This window comes from Dendropsophus ebraccatus, chromosome 1 (genome assembly GCF_027789765.1).
Source record: "Dendropsophus ebraccatus isolate aDenEbr1 chromosome 1, aDenEbr1.pat, whole genome shotgun sequence".
Taxonomy (NCBI): domain Eukaryota; kingdom Metazoa; phylum Chordata; class Amphibia; order Anura; family Hylidae; genus Dendropsophus; species Dendropsophus ebraccatus.
In genome coordinates, this window is record NC_091454.1 from 230,883,836 (window position 1) to 230,896,513 (window position 12,678).

The 12,678-nt window shown below is 46.3% G+C and overlaps 1 pseudogene; it reads right to left on the reverse strand.

Annotated features, from left to right (window-relative positions):
- Positions 1-10,789: 10,789 nt before the first annotated feature.
- On the reverse strand, positions 10,790-10,953 carry LOC138780739 (U2 spliceosomal RNA; annotated as a pseudogene).
- Positions 10,954-12,678: the final 1,725 nt, after the last annotated feature.

Below are 12,678 nucleotides of genomic sequence, written 5' to 3' on the forward strand. Positions count from 1 at the left end.
TGGCGGTGCCAGCCATCAGTCAGCTGATTGCAAAGCAAAAACACCTAATGCCAATCGGCATGGGTTGGTGAGGCCTTGGCCGTGGCAACATCAATCAAAAGTGCCGACGCGCCCTCAGCAACCCCGGCCGGCTGCTATAGACCACGTCTGGGCCGAGCCCAGGGACGCCGTTAGAGCTGAGCGCGTGGTTCAACTTTTGACACTTTAAATATGTAACAGGAGGAAGGGGGGGGGGTCATGATTGAAACCTTTATATATGTTATAGGAAGAAGAAGGTAAAGGGGGACATTATTTTAACCTTTATATATGTTACTGGAGGAAGAAGGGAAAGGGAGGACATGATGGAAACCTTTATTTATGTTACACGAGGAAGAGAAAGGGAGGACATGATGGAAACCTTTATATATGTTATAGGAGGAAGAAGGGAAAGGAGGGACATGATGAAAACCTTTATCTATCTTACAGGAGGAAGAAGGGAAAGGGGAGACATGATATAAACCTTTATATATGTTACAGGAGGGAAGAAGTGAAAGGGAAGATATGATGAAAACCTTTATATATTTTACAGGAGGAAGAAGGGAAAGGGAGGACATGATGGAAACCTTTATATATGTTACAGCAGGGAAGAAGGGAAAGGGAGGACATGATGGAAACCTTTATATATGTTACATCAGGGAAGAAGGGAAAGGGAGGACATGATAAATCCTTTATGTGAAATCTAATTTTATTAGAAACTTTTTGGATAAAAATAGAAACATAGCAAGTACAGCAAACATGTGAGATACATAACGCAGTATGCAGAACCAACTACCGTGTGCAAGCGGAACAAATACAAAACAAAAAATGAGGGTAATAAGGCACGAGACGCCCTAAGGCTTACACCCGAGGATTCATACAATAAATCTTTACCCTTGAGCAATGTTTAAACTAACATAAAGCAAAAATTGAGCACTTTGGTGAAGGGAAATAGGAAGAGTGGAAGAGAGAGTGATATCTCATGCAGTATCTGCGCACAACAAGCGCAGACAGGCAGAAAAGGGAAAAAATGATCACATTGAGCTCCACAAGCCATTCAGTCATGGAGGGGCATTCTTGTGTCTTCCAGTGTCTCGGGATAACTAACCTCGCAGCCGTTAGGAAATGCCTAAAAACTCCCTTCTAAATTACAGACAAAGAACCCGGTAAGAGGCTGAGCAGGGCACACTGGGGTGAGTTAGTCACTTTCTTCCCTGAGAAGGCTTCATACACCCTGAAGACATGATCCCAAAAGGTTTTGATCAGAGGACAAGCCCACCATATATGTAGGATGCCCCCATTAGTGGACCCACATCTCCAACAAGCCCCGGATGCAAAAGGATACATGCGGTGGATATCAGCTGGACAGCAGTACCATCTCAAAATAATGTAGTTCTTTTCCTTGGCATGTGAGGCCACGGAGAGACCATGTGTAAGAGCACAGATCTTCTGAATCTGGTCAGCAGTAAATGTCAGAGAACAGTCAGCCTCCTACTTCGCAAAGAAGGGTGCCAGCCCTGCGTGGTCCATGGCCCCGATCCATTTGTCAAAATCAGAAAGTGACTTTGGAGAGCCGCAGTGGATACAACAGCCTGATGGAAAGATTGAAGCTGACCATATTCTAGCCATGGGATAGGACATCAGGGTATTTAGATTTAAGCAATTCAAGAGAAGGCGTGTCCCTTTGAGGAAAAACATGATGGAGATGAGTCCCTGACACGCTGTCCCATACTATAAGGCTGGGTTCACACACAGTATATTTCAGGCAGTATTTGGTCCTCATGTCAGGTCCTCATTGCAACCAAAACCAGGAGTGGATTGAAAACACAGAAAGGCTATGATCACATAATGTTGAAATTGAGTGGAGGGCTGTCATTTAATGGCAAATATTTGCTGTTATCTTAAAACAACGGCCGTTGTATTGAAATAATGGCAGTTATTTACCGTTATATGGTGGCCATCCACTCAATTTCAACATTGTCTGAACAGAGCCTTTCTGTGTTTTCAATCCACTCCTGGTTTTGGTTGCAATGAGGACCTGACATGAGGACCAAATACTGCCTGAAATATACTGTGTGTGAACCCAGCCTAAAAGTGCGTCTGGCAGGAACCCAGGGTTTCTGGACAAGGGGGACATCTGGCCTGGTTGAGAGGAAATACCGTGTTGCAGGACCCATTTGTCCCATGTGCAAAAAACATGTGGAGCCAAAAAGGGTCAATAAATCGGGTTACCCCTGTCTTCTCTTGAGAGCCATAGGGCCATAAGGATGTCAGTGGGGGGAATCGTCTTTTCAAGCGACACCCACAGCTTCGCGTGAGCTGCATGTGACCAATCTAGCAAACGAGTGAGAATCGCTGCCTCGTAATACAGCTGGAGGTCCAGGAGACCCGCTCCGCCCAGCTGTCTTGGTTTCGACAGAAGCTTATATCCCAGCCTTGGGCGCGCTGCAGTCCACACAAAGCGCATGAATGTGCGCTGAAGCGTTTTGAAAAAGCCAGATGACACATGAATAGGGACAGTCTGAAATAGGTATAAAAACCTCGGGAGGATATCCATTTTGAGCACGGCTATCCGACCAAACTATGATAAATGTTTTGTGTGATAGACCGATAACGTTAAGAGGACTTTGGCCTGCAGAGGAGCATAGTTAAGCGGAAAAAGAAGGTGAAGTTGTGAGGGAATTTGGATGACAATGTACGTGATGTAATCGTCTTTCCATTTTTGCTGGAGTCCCCGAAGGACATTAGGAGAGAGAGAGAGAGAAAGACAGAAAGCGCCTCATTTTTGGAGAGATTAACCCGATCTCGAATTCAGAGAGGATAGTGGGGAGGAAAAGATGAGGTGACGTCACATACAGTAGCAGGTCGTCCGCGTATAGGGCTAGTTTGTGGTGGTGCTGCCCCATACCAATGCCCCTTACATCAGGGTTGCGCCGCAAAGCGATGGCCAGATGCTCCATGGTAAGAACATACAGCAAAAGGGGACAAGGGACACCCATGCCGTGTTCCATTGCGAATGCAGAAGGCCTCCGATAGGATGTCATTGGCCCTGACCCTGGGGTCTGAGTAAAGAGCCATCACCCAATCTGTAAAAGCTCGACCAGCTCCAATCTGGGCCAGTGATGAGTGAAGAAAGCGCCAGTGCACCCTATTGAAGGCCCTCTTCGCATCTACAGAGAGAAGGCAGAAAGGTGTTTTCGTCTTCTGTGCATGAGCTATTAACGTGATTGTTCGCAGGGTGTTATCCCTAGCCTTTCGGCCAGAGACGAAACCCACTTGGTCCAAGTGTATAATTTTGGGGAGCACTGACCCTAAACGGTTAGCAAGAAGCTTCGAATAGTACTTAATATCACAATTGAGTAACGATATGGGCCTGTAAGTACTGCGGACCAGGGGGTCCTTTTTCGACTTGGGCAGAACCACCACATGAGCCTCTATGGATTGACGTGGGAAGGAACAGGAAGGGGAGATGTTATTGAAAGCCTTAAGCATTGGTGACTAGATTTAAAGGCCTTGTAGAAAGGAGCAGTAAAGCCGTCGGGCCCGGGACTTTTACCGCTTTTCAATGCAGAAATGGCCATTTCAATCTCCACAGAGGAGAAGGGGGAATCCAGCTGGTCAATCTCATCCGTATCCAGTACCGGCAAGGCCGTCTCTTGAACATAGTCCCGGATTGTGGACTCGAGGGCGTACTCAGACATATCAGCATATGCCCCTCGGATATTATACAGGTCCTTATAGAAAGCGACAAACGCATTCGCTATAGCCCTACCGCATTTATTCGCCTGTTCATAAAGATAGCTGCGGAACCTGTCCTGCCATCTAGCTGCCATTTGAGAGACCAGAGCTTTGATGCGTTCCCTCAAGGTGGTAATTTGAGCCCAGACATCTGGATCAGATGTGGATTTGTGAGAGTTAACTTTTGTCTGTAGCTCTTCGCAGAGGGATTTAAGTTTGGCACCTTTTTCCCTCTTCAACCGTGCTCCCTGCTGGATAAAGATGCCCCTCAGCACGCATTTAAGAGCCTCCTATTAAATAGGATACAATGTTTGGTCTGATTCATGTGCAGCTATGAAATTGATAATTGCCTTTTTGACCTCTGCTTTACATACTGTGTCCTTCAAAAGGGTCTCGTTGAGCCTCCATGACCACTCGCACGGCTCTCCCACTTCACCTTAACAGAGAGATATATAGGTACCATGGTCCGACCAAACCGCTGTACGTATTGAAGCACTAGGGTCAGAAAGAAGAGACATCTGGGAAACCCAAAACATTTCTAGTCTACTATGTGAATTGTGTGCAGGAAAAAATAGGTGTAGTCCCTATCTTTGGGGTGGAGGATGCTCCAGACAGTAGACGGTGTAAGTGAAGTGCTTTTTGGGCCTGTGTTCTAGAGGACCGAGAGACAACCGATCTGCCTGTAGAAGTGTCTAGGACCAAGTCAAGGACCATGTTGAAATCCCCCCTAGCAGAAACACCCCTTCGACAAAATGATCCACTTCAAGCAATATATCTCTCAGTACAGATCCTTGGTTAGAGTTAGGGAGATAGATGTTACCAATGGTATACCTAGTGTTAGGGCCCTATTCCACAGTAACGATAATTGGCCGAATCAGGCCGATTCGGCCGATTATCACTCTGTGAAATAGAGAGAACGATCAGCTGATGATCGTATCATCGGCTGATCGTTCATTTAGGGCCAGACCTAAAATCATTGTTCCCTCACCGCGCATCGCTACGGTTGAATAGCGGTGCACGGCGGGCGACCGATGATTTGAGAAGCAGCAGCAGCAGCATACATTAACTGTCAGGTCTTCTGCTCCGCTCCGTCTTCTTCCCCGGGTCCCGCGCGCTCTGGCTTCAGAATGGCCTGTCAGCCCCGCGACCTGTGATTGGCTGAGTGGCCTGTCAGCTGACAGGCCATTCTGAAGCTAGAGCGCGCCGAAGCTAGGAAGATGGAGCGGAGCAGAAGACAGGTAATGTATGCTGCAAGGGCTGCAAGGACATCGGTAACGATGTCCCTGCAGCCCTCGGTCAACGATCATTGGGCCGTGGAATAGGCCCAGTAAACGAGCGGCGATCTAGCAGATCGGCGCTCCTTTACATCGTTGATCGGGCCCTCCTCGGCCCGTGAAATACCACCCTTAGACACAAGTAATTTTAGAAAAGCATATCTACCATCAGGGCTGCAAGGACCTGTTGTAGAGATTTATGAAGGGCTTTAGAGACACCGCGCGATTTGGATTGTGAGTATGAGCTGTGTAGCCAGTATGTGAGGGGAGCGTAATGCAGGAATGTGATCTGTCTGAAAGTGTGTCTCCTGAAGAAGGAGGATGTGGATGCGTTGGCGATGCATTGAGTAGGTAATGTGGGAACGTTTCGATGGCTCATTGAGCCCCCGCGCGTTCAAGGAGGCCTACCTCAAAGAGAGCATAGCCATTAACGACGTCCAGAGCCCCAGACAGAGAAAGAAGGAGGTATAGAGAACCGCACCATGTGGAAGAGGAAGAGAGAAAAGGAAAGAAGAAACGGGGAAAAAGGAAAAATAAATAAACAGGAGAACCTACAGACAGGTCCTCACCACTGCAAGAGAACTAACCTAGGTAGGGAGTAGTCTAACAAAGTGAAGTTAGAACCCCCGCTTAGGGGAATATAAATGCAAAACAAACATGTGAACACCCAAACAGAGTAAAATTATACTAGGCATAGACTGGAGAATAAGCAGGGCAACTGCTGTAGGAAGGAGCTAAACAGATATGCCCCCACCCAAGATCCCCACAAATGCGAAAATATCAACTTTAGAAAACCCTGAGTTATTTTGAAACTGAGTACAGTAGCATATATGGCAGGAATAACAAACAATATCCTCAATTACTAATTGAGAGGGGGAAAAACCCCTACACACACAAGAAAGATACTAATGGCCCCTTTCACGTCAGTCGTAACATCTTCAACGGCCAGAACTGGAGGCCGTGGCAGCTTCCGTAGCAGGACCGGTGTTCAGGCGCCCCGGCAATGAGGGCATCGGAGACCAAGAAGGAAGAGACACCGGGGGCAAATCCAATACGGAAAGAAGATCCGGGAGTCCTTCTGGATCTCTGAGTTCATAACGTCTGCCATTCCTACGCACAATCAAGTGGAACGGGAAACCCCAGGCGTGTGAAATCTCCTCTCTCAGCAGGTCCAGCAGTGGTTTCAGGGCCTTCCGTTAATGCAGAGTGTTGCGAGAGAGATCCTGAAGCAATGTCAAGGCGATACCATCGTGGACAACAGGTTCCATGTTGCGTACAGCCCGCATGATGTCCTCCTTAACTTTATAGTGGTGAAGCCTACAGATGACGTCTCTTGGCCGTGCGGGATCTTGACTGACTGGCCCCAGTGTTCTGTGCGCTCGATCTATTTCCATGTCACCAGAGATATGGCGGTTTAAGATGTTGCTAAATATGTCCTGGAGGGTAGGTACCAGATCAAAGGATTTCACAGCTTCAGGCAAGCCCCACACCCTAATGTTGTTGCGTCTGCTGCGGTTTTCAGCATCATCGTGCAGATGCTACAATTGCTGAATGTGTTGATCATGTATGTCGCACTGAGCCTGCACAGCAGATACCTAAGAGATGAGGGAATCCTGGTTGGATGTTGTAGCTTCCACCTTAGAGTCCATCTCATGAAAAGCCTTAACTGCTGAAATCTCTTGTTTATAAGACGCTTCTAGCCTCTCAATAAATTTCTCCATTTCATGCCTAGTCGGCAGTTGCTTGACATGATCTTTCCAATCCCAATCAGCTATATTAGTGGCAGAGGGATGTGTAGAAGCATTGTCTGACTGAGAAAGGGCAAATGGAGTAGCAGATGGGTTCAGAGAGGGGCTGCTGGAGGAAGCCTGTTTAGGGCCACCATCTTGAGATTTATTGCTGGGACCTTTATTAGGCATGGTGGGGACATCACCAGAACCCACAGATGCTGGTCTTGTGTGGGCAACAAGCGGTGCTCAGTCGTCTGAGGGGAGCAGAGCTATTTGCAGGGTATCAATGTGCTGCTGCCGTGTGTGGCAGTCACTGTGGTGGCCGGATACTGCAGAGCAAGATGGCACCCAGCTTACTGCAGCCATGAGGGAGGAAGGCGCGGGAACGGCGCTCGGGATGCCGTGAGTGTCCCTGTGCGGGGCAGCCGGGGTGGTGGTGGATGGGTCAGCCCATGGGACCAGGGACGGGTAAGCAGACTTACCACGTGGCACGGCACCCGGGAGGCAATGCCGGGGCGGAAAATGGCGGCGCGGCTGCGACTGCAGTCCGAGGTGACAGTCTGGGAGGATGGCGGTGATAGTTCAGGAGGTGCAGGTGACTCTTGCGGTGCAGGGGCTGGGTCTGCTGAAGGTCGCGAAGCAGAGTTGCCGCTGTCTGTAGTCTGGACAGACAATGGCGGCCGCTCTGTGATGGAGGACCTGCGGGAGGTCGGTGCAGAGAAGAACCCATCTAGGTTACCCTGTCAAGTCCTGGAACGGAGCACTCGGGTCTGCCGGGTGGGCCCCTTAGTTTTCTTGTCCATAGAGCCGGCAAAGGCTGGAAAAAGGTGGGTGTAAGTCAAGTAAAATTCCCCTATGGTGGGAGCTCAAGGATAGTGCGTCTTCACACAGCCATTGCCAGGACACGCCCCCATGATAAATGCGTTATATATGTTACAGGAGGAAGAAGGGAAAGGGAGGACATGATGGAATCCTTTATATATGTTACAGGAGGAGGAAGGGAAAGGGAGGACATGTTGGAAACCTTTATATATGTTACAGGAGGCAGAAGGGAAAGGGAGGACATGATGGAAACCTTTATATATGTTACAGGAGGAAGAAGGGAAAGGGAGGACATGATGGAAATCTTTATATATGTTACAGGAGGAAGAAGGGAAAGGAGGGACATGATGGAAACCTTTATATATGTTACAGGAGGGAAGAAGGGAAAGGGGGGACATGATGGAAACCTTTATATATGTTACAGGAGGGAAGAAGGGAAAGGGAGGGCATGATGGAAACCTTTATATATGTTACAGGAGGGAAGAAGGGAAAGGGGGGACATGATGGAAACCTTTATATATGTTACAGGAGGGAAGAAGGGAAAGGGAGGGCATGATGGAAACCTTTATATATGTTACAGGAGGGAAGAAGGGAAAGGGGGGACATGATGGAAACCTTTATATATGTTACAGGAGGGAAGAAGGGAAAGGGAGGACATGATGGAAACCTTTATATACAGGGGGAAGAAGGGAAAGGAGGACATGATGGAAACCTTTATATATGTTACAGGAGGGAAGAAGGGAAAGGGAGGACATGATGGAAACCTTTATATATGTCACAGGAGGGAAGAAGGGAAAGGGAGGACATGATGGAAACCTTTATATATGTTACAGGAGGAAGAAGGGAAAGGGAGGACATGATGGAAACCTTTTTATCCTAAGACAATTAAAAAGGAAATAATATAAGGGCGACTAGATGTTTTCTGCTGACAATCCTCTATGCCTATATCCTTGCGGCAGCCATCTTGTCTGTGAACATGTTGCTTATGTATGCTGAACCACCTTGTGTTATGGCAGGATTTCTGTATATAGCTTCTTGTGAGTTATAGGGTTTATCTTTATGTGTAACCTAATTGCCATCTTCTTATCTCATGCATTGTGGATATGATACGTTTGTGAACCATCAGTAGGTGCTTCCTGTATAGGAGGGATGATCCTCTCTTGGTTAATGTGATTTCAGTTCCTTCAGGATCAGATATTCTGCTCTCCTTCTTTGGGCCATTAGCTACAGCTCTTGAAGTAACCTTCATCTCCAGCCTGACAACCGTTCTCAGGATAATTCTCATTGACGTTCTACCTCTATACATATCTGGAACACTGATATCTATAGCATATTAGATGGAAATTGTTTGGTGAGGCAGACTAGACGTACATAGTACATAGTGCTTGATGGCAACATAAAAATCAGTCAACAGCATAAAAATAGCATCAGAAAATCCAGTTCCTGTTTCATTGATCTTGGATCATAGTGATGATCAGGTCGTCACCCTCTAAAGCCTCATTTTGAACATAAAAAAGTAGATATGGCACAGCCATGGTAATAACTCACTGTCACTGTGAGTTGTAGGCACCGACGCGGAGCCTTATCACTGCTTATCGGGACTCACCTGTCATGTTATGGGACTTATGGTGCTCATAGTGAGGTAGTCCATTATCACAATGACAACGTCCATCCTTTTTCATTACCTTTAGACTACTTTCTACTGACCACAGTTTGGCTCCATTTGGCACATACCCGGTATATTCATCAATATTCATTGCTGCCATCCTTTACAGAATAAGGCAAGGTTCAGTCAATATGCCAGCGTCAGTAATATATTATAGTGGTTGTCCAGTAAGTCTAGAAGGCAAAGGTGACCATAGACGTAAGTTGATGGTTGAACAACTCTTGAATGAATGACTATGGAGCCATTGTTTTGACTGTTTTGAATGTCATACACATTCCCATTCATATTGGATGCTGCCATTGTTCACAATAGCCACACATGATCAGTGACACCAGCCCTATTAATTTAATGAGGTTATATTTAAAAAAATATTTATGGGGTTATATAGGGTGTTATGGGGTTATATGAGGGGTGGATTTCCTGCAGCTATTATGCTCATCGTTCTGTCTGGTCAGAACTGACGCAGGACACTTCCTTCCCTACAGGCCATACACCGTCAATAGCTGTCGATTGTTTGTCGTCCCAGTCTCCCATACACATGAACATTTGGTACAGTATGTGTTCTCAATGGAGAGAGGAGAGGAAAACTACCATCTGGCAGTGACTTATTTCTCGGAGAACAAAGGGATCAGGCAGTTTAAGTCCAGCATGTCTGATTCTCCTTTTCCCTTACATCATCTGGCCTTGCACACATTAGACAATCGGTGAGTTCGGTCAGCTATAGGGACCCTAATTGTGTCCATTCATCTTGTTTGATCCCCCAGCACATGTGTATTGGCCAGTATCACCCTGTGTAATGGGGGATGTGTGACTGATCCCACCAGACCCTGCCATCGTTCCTGTGGCCTGGACACATGGCCGATCAGGTATTCTGAAGGCTCTGTAGATGGTAGCCGATCCCAGATGGGTGATGGTGTACATACAAGCCGAGGCTCTGTTCCGGACCATTTATATATATATTTAACCTCTGAGAGGAAATGGCGAGACTAAATATGACATGTAGAACTGAAACTCAGGGGGAGATTTATGAAAGGGTGTAAATAAACATCTGGTGTAAACTGCCTACAGCAACCAATCACAGCTCAGCTCCCACAACAACCAATCACAGCTCAGCTCCCACAACAACCAATCACAGCTCAGCTCCCACAACAACCAATCACAGCTCAGCTCTCACAGCAACCAATCACAGCTCAGCTCTCACAGCAACCAATCACAGCTCAGCTTTCAGCTCTGGTAGAATATAAGAGGAGCTGTGATTGGTTGCTGTGAGAGCTGAGCTGGGATTGGTTGCTGTGAGAGCTGAGCTGTGATTGGTTGCTGTGGGCAGTTTACACCAGATGTTTATTTACACCCTTTCATAAATCTCCCCCATAGTCTTTTAGAGACTTTCTGAGTTTCCTATTATACAGGGCTGAACATCAGTAGAGAGCTGTAATACAAGTATATGGACCCATAGTGTGCCCGTATGTGTGTGGCTTCCAGGAAAGCATATCTTTATGTATGACCCCTGTCTGAAGATTTATGGCGTTGTAATGCATTTGCTTTTGTTATGCAAAGTAGAAACACTGCATTTCCCAGTCAATGCATGGAAAGGACAGAGCAACCTCTATTTCCATCTCCTTGTTATAAAAATACATTTATATATGATCCCCAGATAGGGGATGAATCAGATACTAAACTGATAAGAGCAGGTGTAGATTTCTGCCATTACGTACGCCCGTTTTCCCACCCGCCCATTAGACGACAGGGCCGTAGACTACGGAAAAGGTGCAGATTTTTTAGCAAACATGTGTTCCTTTTCCACGGCATACGCCAGTGAATTATTTGATAAATGTGCCTTAATATCTGACTATTAAAGAGCCTTGAAACCTACCTATCCTCTATATGGTATAGTCACCCATCTGTAGTCGGCTTTTATCGGGGTTCAAGCTGTATCCTCAGTACAGAGAAGCCTTTGAAGGACATGCAAAGCTGTTTTTTATGCCACCATTTGGAGGTCAAGTCAGTGTTGTACTGTGATATGAAGCCTTAGCTTGTGGTCAGTGCCAGACACTGAGGTAAAGAGGAAACTACCTCCACTGGTGGGAGCAGAGAGCTCCTGTGCATATTTTTTAAGTCACAGAAGCGCATGTTGCCTTGCAGCGCCAGGTTCTGGGGTTCAGGTGCTACTAAAGCTCTCTCTGTGTTTTTTGCAGGTACTCCTGATGTATAGGATCAGGTTGTATATACACAGGACAGTGTTCTGTAAATGAAGGCTAAAAACTACACAATGAAAACTTCCACAACTTTCCAATATCCATTATGTTTCACCATTTTAAAGATCCCTTATGTCTTGGCCTCGTCCTGTTAGCACAGCCATTGGTTTTCTAGGCGATCCTATCTAAAGTAGGCTGACAAATTTTACTTTTAGAACACTGCGGTCGGAAAGATCATCCAGTCGGTATTTAAAGTCACTGTTGTATGTATTATTATTATTTTTTTTTTTTGCAGAAATCAATAGTCCAGGCGATTTTAAGAAACTTTGTAACTGGGTGTATTAGCCAAATCTGCCATTATCTGCATTCAAAAATCCTTTTCCCAGGTCCCCCCCCCCCCTCCTCTTTTCCATTCACTGCAAAAAATCAGGAAATTGTGACTTGTTGCATCCGACGTCCCCAGTCTGCTCTAGAGAGAGGGGAGGGGGGAGGAGGAAGGAGGGAGTTAGCCGACAGCAGAAAGCAGATAACAGAGGATTACAGGCACAGAGCTGGGTGACAGCTGTAATCAGAGCTCAGAGAGGTCAGTGCTGACTGTCAGAGGAGATAGAGGGTGAGGTATTAGTAGATTAACTCTTTGTTGTCCTGTTTTGGTCTTTTCTTTAGCTCTCTCCATAGGAGAACAATGAAGACAGAGGGGAGAGCTTCAAACTGCTTTTTCATGATAAAAATGCATTTTTTGGCTAATAAACCCAATTACAAAGTTTCTTAAAATTTCACAACAGCGACACTTTAAGTACCGGTTGGGATGATCTTTGCAGAGACCGGCCAGGTCACAGATCGGCCGTTCTCTTACACAGTGGGAACATAGCCTAAGGGTGTAAAAACTCAGGCTCTTGGCCAGGTAAGGGCACACGTTTGCCAGCGGATTGGTTAGGCTAGGTTCACACTGCGTTTTCAGCATCCGTTTAACGGATCCGTTTTTTTTAACGTCCAGAAAAATAGGGTCAGCAACGTTTTTTGGTCCTTTTTGGTCCGCCAAAAAAAACGGATCCGTTTTTTTTATAATGGAAGTCAATGGAAAAACGGATGCACACAAATGAATCCGTTTTTTGCAATCCGTTTTTCATGCGTTTTTCAAAAAACGGATGCGTTAAACGGATGCTGAAAACGCAGTGTGAACCTAGCCTTACACTGTCAGAGATTTTGAAAAAGGAGAAGAGAATAAACAACCTGTA